This window comes from Gorilla gorilla, chromosome 17 (assembly GCF_029281585.2).
Source record: "Gorilla gorilla gorilla isolate KB3781 chromosome 17, NHGRI_mGorGor1-v2.1_pri, whole genome shotgun sequence".
NCBI lineage: Eukaryota > Metazoa > Chordata > Mammalia > Primates > Hominidae > Gorilla > Gorilla gorilla.
Window position 1 is genome coordinate 106,058,490 of NC_073241.2, and position 12,340 is coordinate 106,070,829.

The following is a 12,340-nucleotide window of genomic DNA, read 5'->3' on the forward strand; positions in this document are numbered from 1 at the left end:
CAAGCTTCGTGACGGCCCCCTAAGCTAGTGATTGTTCTAGGTGCTGGGGCTGCCACGGTAAGACAGGACTGATCTCTCTCACACCAATTAATAGTCAGCATTAAGGAGGTGTGGTTAAGCATGCAGGCTGCGGAGCGAGACTCAGAACCAAATCCTGGCTCTGACCCTTTCTAGCTGGATTTCATTGCCTGCACGCGCTCCCTCTCTCTCTGTCTTTCTGTGTCTGTCTGTCTGTCTCTCTCTCTTTCTCCATCTCTATCTCTTCCTCTCTCCTTTTTGATACCTGAAAATGCAAAGAATCGTGTCACCCCTATGGATTGCTACAAGGATCCACGGGATGCCGCAAGCACGGCGTGCAGCCGCGTGTTCCCGGGTGCCGCACACATGCTTGCTACAGCTATGAGGATTCTCCTGACTAAGGTGTGCCTCTAACCCTCGGGGAACTCGCTATCTAGATCTAACGGTACAGGAAAACGACTACAACATTTGAAGGTGCTATCAATGCTATTCTTTTTTGGTTGAGTGGGATCCCCACAATTTAAAATTAAGTAAAAGCTGGCTAGGCATGGTGGCTCATTCCTGTAATCCCAGCACTTTGGGAGGCCGAGGCAGGCAGATTGCTTGAGCTCAGGAGTTCGAGACCAGCCTGGGCAACATGGCGAGACCCTGTCTCTACAAAAAATGCAAAGAGTAGCCTGATGTGGTGGCATGCAACGGCTACTTAGGAGGCTGAGGTGGGAGGATTGCTTCAGCCCAGGAGGTAGAGGTTGCAGTGCAGTGAGCTGAGATCACACCACTGCACTCCAGCCTGGGTGGCAAAACCAAACCCTGTCTCAAAAAAAAAAAAAAAACAAAAACAAAAACAAAAAGAAGAAAATAAAACTTAAGTAAAAGCTGCCATTTATTTATTTTTAAAGCCACTTTGTTGAAGTCTAATTGACATACAAAAAGCTGTACATATTTTATGTCTACAACTTGATGAGTTTGCAGATAAGTACTCGCCTGTGAAACCTCACCATAATTTATGCCGTAAGCATATCCATCACCTCCAAAAGTCTCCTCCCACCCTCGGAATTAATTATTGTTATTATTTTGTGATACAAACACAAGTTAAGATCTGTCCTTTCAGCTGATTTTAAGTATGCAATACAGTGTTGCTAATGATATGTCCACGCTACACAATTGATTGCTAGGACTTACTCATCTTGTATAATCGAAACTTTGCACCCCCTGACTCATCCCGTCCCGTCCCCCTCCCCCACGCTCCCTCTCTCATCCCACCCCTGACAATCACTGTTCCATTCTCTGCTCCTATGAGCCTGACTCGTTTAGACTCATCATGCAAGCAGCATCAGGCATATTTGTCCTTCTGTGTCTGGCTTATTTCACTTAGCATAATGTTCTCCAAGATCACTGGATGACGCGTGTTAATGAGGCCTCTGAAACCAAGCCTAGGACCAGGCAGAAGTGTGGAATGCAGCTGTGGAGCGAGGACCTAATCATTCTGCCCACTCTAACTGCCAAGACGAATCGCTCCATGGACGGCACGTTCTGAAGTAATCAATATCAATTTTCAAGACAGCTGAAATGTCCGATGAACCACACGGCAGCCGGGTGCAGTGGCCATGAGCTGCTGTCGCTTCCCAGTTAATGTGAAATGGAGAAATAAACACCTGTCAGGCCCTCCCATCCACGGAGGCAGGCGGTCTGCAGAATCTTGTTCAACAGGCTGTGTTTTCTATGCCACACCGTGATCTTGGTTCCTTGGCTCGGCCAGGCGTGGTGGTGAGCGCCTGTAGTTCCAGCTACTCGGGAGGTTGAGGCAGGAGAATGGCGTGAACCCGGGAGGCAGAGCTTGCAGGGAGCCGAGATCGCGCCACTGCGCTGCAGCCTGGGTGACAGAGCGAGACTCCGTCTCAAAAAAATAAATAAAAATAAATAAATAAATCAAAATTAAAAAACTATTCTAACATTTAAAAATTTATTTTAAAATAACAAATATACTGTTGAAACATTTTAAAAATTAAAATATCCAGTTTTAATCTGTGTTTTGAGAAAAGGGAAATGGAATAAGTAGCTAATTGGTACATAAGTTGGTAGAAACTGTCAGAAAATAATTGTATTTTGTATTTCAAAAGGGTAAAGTTATAATTGCATTTTAAAACTGAGACATTTCATTCTAGGAATTTACATGAGCAAATAGTCAGAGAAGCACAAGACAGATCTGTGTGTGGGCATGTTTGCAGCCGCAATGTTTAGGAGTAACACTAATAAAAAGCAAGGGGGTGAGGTAGGGCGAATTTTAACTTGCTATGTGGCTCCTAATCCTCCCACTCATAACCCAATGGCCGTCTCGGGACAAAAATCTTGTCTCTCCAAATCTCTGCTTAGGTGGGAGGCAGCTGGGCAAGGCATTTAAAAAAAAAAAAAACATAAAAAACAAATGCCGGGCGCGGTGGCTCACACCTGTAATCCAGCACTTTGGGAGGCCGAGGCAGGTGGATCACAAGATCAGGAGATCGAGACCATCCTGGCTAACACGGTGTAACCCCATCTCTACAAAAAAATTAGCCAGGCGTGGTGGCAGGTGCCTGTAGTCCCAGCTACCTGGGAGGCTGAGGTAGGAGAATGGTGTGAACCTGGGAGGCGGAGCTTGCAGTAAGCCAAGATCGCGCCACTGCACTCCAGCCTGGGGGACAGAGCAAGACTCCGTCTCAAAAAATAAAATAAAATAAAATAAATATATATACAGGGTCTGATCCTCTCCACTTCCTTTTAGGGCTGGGATTATGCCCAATTAGCTCATGATCTGAGTCAAATGTTTGGGGTGGGGTGTATTTATTCAATGCTAATATAATTATGTGCACATACCAAGACAAGTATTTGCACATGAGTTGTCACCAGTAATACAGATAATCCTGAAACTGGATTCTGTGGGGAAACAGAGTCTGGGGAAGCTAAAGATCCCACCTGAGTCTTTGATAAACAATAAAGGATAGCATGGGAATCCCCACTCCAGGCTCACCCCAGGAGCATCCTCACTCACTGTGTCTGACCCAGCTTCCTGTCTGTGAAATAAAGCTTCAAGTGTTCTCTAAATGACTTTCTGGTTCTAATACTCTGGAGTGCTGCGATTCAACATGTGCATTCATCAGAAGCTCCAAAAATCCCACAAGAGTGGGGCACCCTTGCTTTGAAACTCAAAGCCAGGGCAATGTAAACTCTCCGTGCTGCTTCCAGAAGCTTCCAACTGTCTGAAAGGCAGAAGTCACGGTATGAACATGTCAACAGTCTACTGAAAATCACAAGATCTATACATTTGGAAAAGATAACTTGATTTCTTTTTTTTTAAGTCATAGTACAAAAGAATTTAATAAGTGACACATCGGTATAAAAAACACGTCGCTTGTAGCTCATCCTTTAAAACCAGAATAGCCAAATGAAAAATCAGTGCAGAATTTTACTTAAATAAAAAATCAAAAGTACATGTTGGAAATTGAACTACTATGTTTTTTCTTCTTTTTGGAAATGACATACATGCTTTCTGGTAACTAATACTCTACCAAACATTGTACTAAACTAAAGCAGATAGACAACCTTACTAATTTCTGCAGAAAGGGTTTTCAACAAACATGCAAAGAACAGGATACCTTTTAGTCGATTTCCAGCACACAGCATACATTCATTAGTGCTCAGCAAAATAGTAACAAACACCAGCGTAGAAAGCATTTTTGCTTTCATAGCACTAACTAAAGAGCACACAGCATATCATACTTTGATCTTCAAGTGGGGAATCATGAAAGTTCCAAGATCATACCCACTAGGTTAGCATGAATATTCACCTATAAAAATTTTTTTCAAAAATAATGCTTAAAAGAGATTTCTAGAAAACAGTAGGACTACACCAGGAGAAGCACAAGACAGTGACATAAGAACTGCAAATGTTAAGACAAGGAGTTGATTTTCACATGTAGCTTTTAAGTAAAGGACATCTCTTTCAGTTAATTCCTACAGGCAAGACAAGCTGTGATCACAGGAGATTCAGAAATCTCAAGATGGACATCTGGCTTGAGTAACACACTACACAAACATCAAAAACCCCATTGAGGCTGAAGGACTGAAACTCTGACCCATGTTAAAAAAAAAAAAAAAAGAAGAGAGAGAGAGAGAAAGAGCTGTGAGTGCACAAAAAGATTCATGCAAACCCTGCTGGTACAGAAGGTCGTGGTGGAGGGTTATTCCACACCAGGACAGAGGGTCGTGGTGGAGGGTTATTCCACACCAGGACAGAGGGTCGTGGTGGAAGGTTGTTCCACACCGGGACAGAGGGTCGTGGTGGAGGGTTGTTCCACACCGGGACAGAGGGTCGTGGTGGAGGGTTGTTCCACACCGGGACAGAGGGTCGTGGTGGAGGGTTGTTCCACACTGGGACAGAGGGTCGTGGTGGAGGGTCGTTCCACACTGGGACGGAGGGTCGTTCCACACTGGGACGGAGGGTTGTGGCAGAGGGTCGTTCCACACTGGGACGGAGGGTCGTGGTGGACGGTTATTCCACACCAGGACAGAGGGTCGTGGTGGAGGGTTGTTCCACACTGGGACAGAGGGTCGTGGTGGAGGGTCGTTCCACACTGGGATGGAGGGTCGTGGTGGAGGGTCGTTCCACACTGGGACGGAGGGTCGTGGTGGAGGATTGTTCCACACTGTTGGCACACCAACATGCATGCTGGGGGTAGGAGCCCTGGGTGGAATGCTTGGCATGGGTTTGCTCCCAAGGAGTCTGCCTCGGAAGCACGGAGAGAGGAGAGAGGGGTCTATTTGGATCTACACGAGCAGGGGAGGAGTTCCAGGGTTATTAAGCACTAAGTTAATACAAAAAGGTGTTTCAGGAGAAATAAGTCTAGGAGGGTTAGGTCATTTTGCTTTTGACCTATCAATACTTATCATGAATAAAGAGTTACAGAACAGAGTCAGTCTCTCCAAGATGTATTATTCTGTCACCATTAGCTGAGCCTATTCGTCTACTGGGTCAGTAACATCCACAACGATCCCATTCATTGCCTGGAAACCTAGCGCCACAGACTGTCTTGGGAAGTCGGCATAGAAGATGATTTGCACAACAAAGTCACGACTAAACCTCTGCTCAGGTCCAGTCTCCAGCCTTTTTTTCTTTTTCTTTTCTTTCTTTTTTTTTTTTTTTTTTTTTTGAGACGGAGTCTCACTTCTGTTGCCCAGGCTGGAATGCAATGGTGCAATCTCGGCTCACTGCAAGCGCCGCCTCCTGGGTTCACGCCATTCTCCTGCCTCAGCCTCCTGAGTAGCTGGGACTACAGGCGCCCGCCACCACGCCTGGCTAATTTTTTGTATTTTTAGTAGACACGGGGTTTCACCGTGTTAGCCAGGATGGTCTCGATCTCCTGACCTCATGATCCGCCCACCTCAGCCTCCCAAAGTGCTGGGATTACAGGCGTGAGCCACCGCACCCGGCTTCCAGCCTTCTTCTTCTGCTTTGCAGTCCAGGAACATTTATTCAAAAGCCAGAAAATCCACAAATGTGAGCAGCATGTCAAATATGTCACCAGCCTTTATCTTTATGGTGCTGCAAGGCTGCTGTGAAAGCTGCCGTGTTAAATCCAGGAATCCACTCCAGCAGTGATTCTTGAATGTATTTTTCTATCAAATGAATTCATTAAAAATAGCATGTAGGTGAACTTATTCGCTTCTGTGTCTTCAAACTCCTGGTAGTACCTGTCCATGAAATGTCTCTGTAGTAACTGGAACTCCTCATCCATGATAGCGTCCTCCAAATATCCCACCAGAGCCTCAAATTCTGCATCAGAGGTGGAGGAGAGAGACAGCATAAAGCTCTTTTCTTCTAAGGCATCCTTTGTTGCCGCCTTACCCACCAGAGTGGGCCAGCAGCCCTAAGGCTCGTAGCCCGCTTGCGGCCCAACCTGCTTGGAGGGCACAGTGGGGAGGAGGCCTCACCGCCCAGGCCATGCCCACTCACTGCCCAACCAGGTCAGTGCCTGCTGGTGAAGCCCAGCCTCAGGCTCCCGGGTGTGGCCACAGCCGCTCTGCCCACCACCCATGTGGGTCCCAACTGAGAACTTTATTTACATTTTTTTTATTATACTTTAAGTTCTGGGGTACATGTGCAGAACGTGCAGTTTTGTTACATAGGTATACACGTGGCATGGTGATTTGCTGCACCCATCAACCTGTCACCTTCATTAGGTAATTCTCCTAATGCTATGCCTGCCCTGCCCCCCAACAGGCCCCGGTGTGTGATGTTCCCCTCCCTATGTCCATGTGTTCTCATTGTTCAACTCCCACTTATGAGTGAGTGAGAACATGCAGTGTTTGGTTTTCTGTTCTTGTGGTAGTTTGCTGAGAATGATGGTTTCCAGCGTCATCCATGTCCCTGCAAAGGACATGAACTCATCCTTTTTTATGGCTGCATAGTATTCCATGGTGTATATGTGCCACATTTTCTTTATCCAGTCTATTATTGATGGACTTTTGGGTTGGTTCCAAGTCTTTGCTATTGTGAATAGTGCCGCAATTAACGTACATGTGCATGTGTGTTTATAGTAGAATGATTTATAATCCTTTGGGTGTATACCCAATAATGGGATGGCTGGGTCAAATGGTATTTCTAGTTCCAGATCCTTGAGGGATCGCCACACTGTTTTCCACAATGGTTGAACTTACACTCCCACCAACAGTGTAAAAGCATTCCTATTTCTCTACATCCTCTCCAGCATCTGTTGTTTCCTGACTTTTTAATAATCGCCATTATAACTGGCATGAGACAATATCTCATTGTGGTTTTGATTTGCATTTCTCTAATGACCAGTGATGATGAGCATTTTTTCATATGTCTGTCGGCTGCATAAATGTCTTCTTTTGAGAAGTGTTTGTTCATACCCTTTGCCCACTTTTTGATGGGGTTTTTTTCTTGTAAATTTGTTTAGAGAACTTTATTTCTTATGATGGGCTGCAACCTGCAGGCTGGGAAATGGAGCCTTCCGTTGAGACTGAAAGCAGGTGCTTGGAGGGAAGGAGGGTGAGATAGGAGTTTTATGTTAAACAGGTTAGCTAAATATAAATATTTAACAGGTTATAGGAGAAGCTATGAATATTCATGAAGAAAGGTCATACACCTGTGTGGGAAGCAAACTTGTATGTTACATGTGTCCCATGTTCAGTTGGGATGAAGATGTAATATTAAAATGCAGTAAAATTAGGCTCTATGTCAAAAGGTGAAAGATAGGACACAAAGGTGCTGTGTGCACATCCTCCATAAACCAGCCAGAACCAGTCTCTGATTGTGATCATGTAAACTGGTCAGCTATCACGTCAAAACCAGGGAAAGGGGAGGCGAGTCTGGGTGCAGCATCAGGAGGTTGCTTGAATTCAGCAGAGGAGTCTTCGTTTTTTGTTTTCCAGGATTGCTTTCTGCTTATTTCTTAAGTAAAAAAGGTCCCATGAAGGTTAGTGAAGAAAGAAGTGTACTGAGGTGTGATTGACCTCTTGTCTTGTCATGACCAGAAAACTAAAACTATTATGTTTTTTGGATTTTGAAACATTTGCATACACATAATGAGGTATCTTGGGGATGAGACCCAAGTCAAAACATGAAATTTATTTATGTTTCATATACACCTTATACACATAGCCTGAAGATAACTTTATATAATATTTTTAATAATTTTGTGCATAAAACAAAGTTTTGACCACAATGCGTCACAAGGTCAGGTATGAAATTTTCCACTTGCGGCATCATATCAAACTTTTTGGATTTGGAAACTCAAAGTTTCAAATTTTGGAGCATTTTGGATTTCAGATTAGGGATGCTCAACCTGTACAGTACTTTGAAACTATAATTTCCAGACTTTCAATGGTGCACCCCTATTAGACTTTCAGAAAGCACCCACCAAGTAAGTTACTGATTTTACACGTATATGCACAACTACTGCACTAATACGCTTTGTTATAAACACACACATTTTAAAGGTTATAACAAAAATAAACAATATTTTATCTTAACTTTAAAAGTGTTTTTGCTGTGACTCCGACTTGTGTTTTGAGTGCAAGCAGCAAGACTGAATATGCGGCTCCCATGTCAATTGAATACATACACCAAATGCTGAAAGGAAAGAGCCAGTGAGCACACCCTGCCCCCGCCCTCCAGTGGGAGCTCCTCATCCACTCTTCAGGGATGTCCGTGCCCCTCTGACATGCATGCATTTGGGGGATAAGAGACCAGTCTATGTAACATTCGTAAAACGTGATTTTCTTATTTGATTTTAAAAAATGAACAGATAAAGTTGTTTTTCTGTGGGTTTTTTTTTTTTTTTTTTTTTTTGAGACAGTCTCGCTCTGTTGCCCAGGCTGGAGTGCACTGGTGCAATCTTGGCTCACTGCAACCTCTGTCTCCCGGGTTCAAGTGATTCTTCTGCCTCAGCCTCCCGAGTAGCTGTGACTACAGGCGTGTGCCACCATACCCGGCTAAGTTTTGTATTTTTAGTAGAGATGGGGCTTCACCATGTTGGCCAGGCTGGTCTCGAACTCCTGACTTCGTCATCCGCCTGCCTCGGCCTCCCAAAGTGCTGGGATTACAGGTGTGAGCCACCACAGCCGGCCCAGATAAAGTTTTAATGGCTCTTCCTGTGTGCACCTCAGTTATTTATGGGGTGCATTCACTGATTCATATTCCTCATTTAAAACAAGAACAGGCTCAGATCCAGGTTTTGTAGAGCATAGGACTTTTACAATTTCTAAGAATAAACTCTTTAAGAAAAAGAACACCAAAAAAAGCCTTACTTTTACAACTTTTACAAATGCTTGTGACCCTCAAAACACACAGTTAGGGGACTCCCAGGGCCATGGAAGGGACCCCTGTGGGGGACCTACGACCACCATCACGGCCTTGCTGGCTTTCAAAGTATTTGAGGAGGCTGCTCCTGCAAACAAGACAGCCTGGGAAAGAGAGCTCCTTTGGAAAAGGTTGCTTAGTAGACTGGAATTTCAATGTCCTTCCCTGCCTGGGTCCTCTTCAATGGGCCATCAAAGAAAATTCTATCTTCTAGGCTAAACTGTTTAAAGAACAGTCCCTGCAGCACGGTGAATCCAGGTCTGGAGCTGCTAAGAACAGGAGCACAAATGTTTAGATAACACCAGTTATCACAGCCATTCACTGTAGCTGTCTCTCTTTTCTCTTCCCTTCTAAAACTCAAGCTGTGGTCTTAGGATAGCAGTGCTCCAGGCTGGAGGAGGAGGATGTATAACATTTTAGTAAAGAACACTGTGGACTCACTCAATAAGTCACACTGTCAGCTCCTGCCCATTAAGGGGGAGAGGGACCTGTTTTCCCTATTCCTCATGGGCGAGAAATTTGAGCTGAAACTCGTCTTGCAGAAATCTCGGTCTCCCTTTTAAGGCCTTGTTTTCAATGTAAGATGGCAAAGGCAAATCCAGTAAAAGGTTGTGGCTAATATCGGACATTTACGACCCTGAGAACAGTGAAATGCAGACGGTGGCGGTGGGGATGCGCTTGAGGCAAGGCTTAGCAAAGGGTTAAAGTATAGGCAAATTCGGAGGAAGGTGGAAATGCCCAGGAGAAATTTCACTTTAGAAAAAAATCACAAATCCATTCCCTCTTTCAACCCTCACTCCAGCAGTGCCTCACACATGAGTGCCTGACTCCAGATCATCCTTCTCTGAGGCGCCTGTCCCTGACATGTCTCCAGGAGACAACTGCAGCCCAACAGCCACACAGGTGGGCCTGGCGTGCTCTGCTCAGGAAGCGGCTGTGAACCCGCTGCCTTCCTAACACAAGTGTTAGTTCTCTCAGGGTGCCGTGGCCTTAACAGCAAGAGCCACAGCGTCTGTGCTCCCAACTGCCAGGGGCTCTGGCTTCCGGGAGGTGGCCTGAGAACCAGCTCAGACAGCAGGGATGGGCCGGGCCTGGCCCTCTGCTCGGGGCCACCCAGGCCTCAGGAGCGTGGATTTTCAGCCTCCTGTTTTACAACTGTCATACCCGGGATCCAAATCCCTTTCCCCTGCCGGCGCGGATCAAAGAAGGGCTCTCACCCCCACCACAGTCTCCACATCCCCGCAGGCCTCCCACTGCCCCATCCAACCGTGGCTGCTCCCGAGGCTGCAGGCAGGGTTAGGCCGCCTGTGGGCGACCACCCCGAGGCCGTCCTCAGCTGCTGCGGGAGCGCCCTGCAAGGCTGGGTCATCACTCTCTACGCAGATCTCACGTGGGCCCCTTTCCTGGCCTAGCACCCCCAACACACTAAGCAGGGCGGGCAGCATCCTGTTGGTCTGGACTCTGGCGAGGCTGCTCCAGGAAGCCGCAGGAACGTTCTGTGAAACAAAGGCTGACGACTCGGGACTCCCATAAGAGATAGATCTTGGTTTCCACGTGCCACGCCTACCCGCCATGCCCCGCAGTGTCACGTGGCTTAGAGAGTGGTCGTCACGTGACCCGGAAGTGGTGGTCATGTGACCCGGAAGTGGTGGTCATGTGAAGGGGAAATTGCTGTCTCTGCCCCGGTGCCGTCCTAGATCCACGGAGTCCACACTGAGGCCTCCGTGCCCAGGCCATTGCCAGGGCCTTGTTACATCAAGTTTAGGAAAACTGGATTCCGGGGTCACAGCTGCAAAGGAGGGGGTGGCGGGGGTCTCACAGGCCTCACCTCTGCACCTCCCCGGGGCGGGATGAAGCAATCTGGGGTAACCCGGAGCAAGAGTCTGTAGAGAACCCCAAGGCCTGGGGTGGACTCCAGGCCCAGGTGCTTGCTGGGCCAGGTGCCCGAGCCTCTCAAGGCCCCCAGCCCTCACACCTGTGGGGCCTCGACCACTCCGAGCAGCTGGGGCCTCGGGGCCAGTCCCTGAGTTAAAAAGAACCCAGCTAGGCTAGAAGCAAGGAAAGACAAGCGTGCCAGAAACTTCTCCCCTGCCAGGTCAAACAGGGAGGGCATCCAGGGAACTTACTAACTCTAACTTGGGTATAAAACCAGCTTTAGAATTTGCTGTAAGTTAAGAATTCCTTCAGATAAAATTTTACCCGGGACTTGGTTTACCCTTTAAAAAATCTTTGAAGGAGAGAACAGTTGACATTTCTGAATCCCTGAGACTAGCGAGCACGTGCTAGCGTCACGTTATTGAACAGAAAGGGCGGCGGGGATTTTTGTAGAGGCATTTCCAAGGACAGCGGACGGGCCCTGTGGGCTTAGGGCCAGGCGGCAGAAAAAAGAGGACTAAGTTAGAAATATTCGAGATTTTCCACTTAAAGCTTTGGGTAGAGGCCAATATTTTTGACATTTAAACATCCAGATGAGCTGTCTTTGGGTCAGGAACAAGGAGCTCTCTGGTTCCACATCCCTGGAGGTAGCCTGAGCGCTCAGCAGGCCCGAGTCAGGTCCGCCTCCTGCTACTGACGACTCACGTGATTGAGAATAAACGGCTTAGCCGTCTGAGCTGAGCCTCCTCCTAAATCTGTTGTGCAGTCTATACCCGCGTGTAGAGACTCCGGGCCCTTCTTCCCCACGGCGGGATCTAGCAAGGCGCTTCTTTCCGGTGCAGCGCGGGGCCTGTGACTTATGCTCCGCTGCCATCTGGTGGCCCTACGCTCGAATTACAGCTCCAGGGTTTATTATTTTTTTTAATTATTATTGTTTTGAGGGATGAGGGAAAACCCTTTTAAAAGTTGAACACGTGAGCCTGAAAAAGTTAAGAAAAGTCAAAACACATGACAGGAGAAGGAAAATAGGTGAGGAGCAGGCAGCATATGGAATGTGGGCAATTTCCGGGTCTTTGTAGAACTGCGTGTTTACTTCTTTGAAATATTTTGAATTCCTAGAGTATTAGGCCCACCTAAAATGAAAGAACCACACGTATGCCAAACACAGAGAATACCAATTATTTGTATTATCTAACATTTGGGATTGTCTGCTTTACTCTTTTTTTATCCATTCGAATGTCAAGTTGCTTTCAAGGAACCCTTTTAATGATGTCTAAACTGAAATCGAGACAACTGCTGCTGACTGGATTCGACACTTAACCCCCGGCCCTTGCCCTGGACAAGACCCAAGGGACCCTGGCTTTGGGTAGAACCCGCAAAGAATATAATACTGGCCCCTCCAGAAAATAGTCCTGCACACCTGTGTCCAGCATGTTGGCGTATCCTCATCATGAGCGAGTTCTGCACTTGTGACTGATTTGCCTTTTTGGCAAAAAGAGATGGAAGTTGAGCTCCCTAGCGAGAGCAAGCGCTCATCATTTGCAGTACAGTGTGGGGTACAGTGTGGGTACTAGAGGGAGGTGGTGC

At 46.7% G+C, this 12,340-nt stretch overlaps 1 pseudogene; it reads right to left on the reverse strand.

Annotated features, from left to right (window-relative positions):
* Nucleotides 1-5,066: 5,066 nt before the first annotated feature.
* Nucleotides 5,067-10,512, reverse strand: LOC115931427 (ADP-ribosylation factor-like protein 2-binding protein; annotated as a pseudogene).
* Between the last annotated feature and the right edge of the window lie 1,828 nt (nucleotides 10,513-12,340).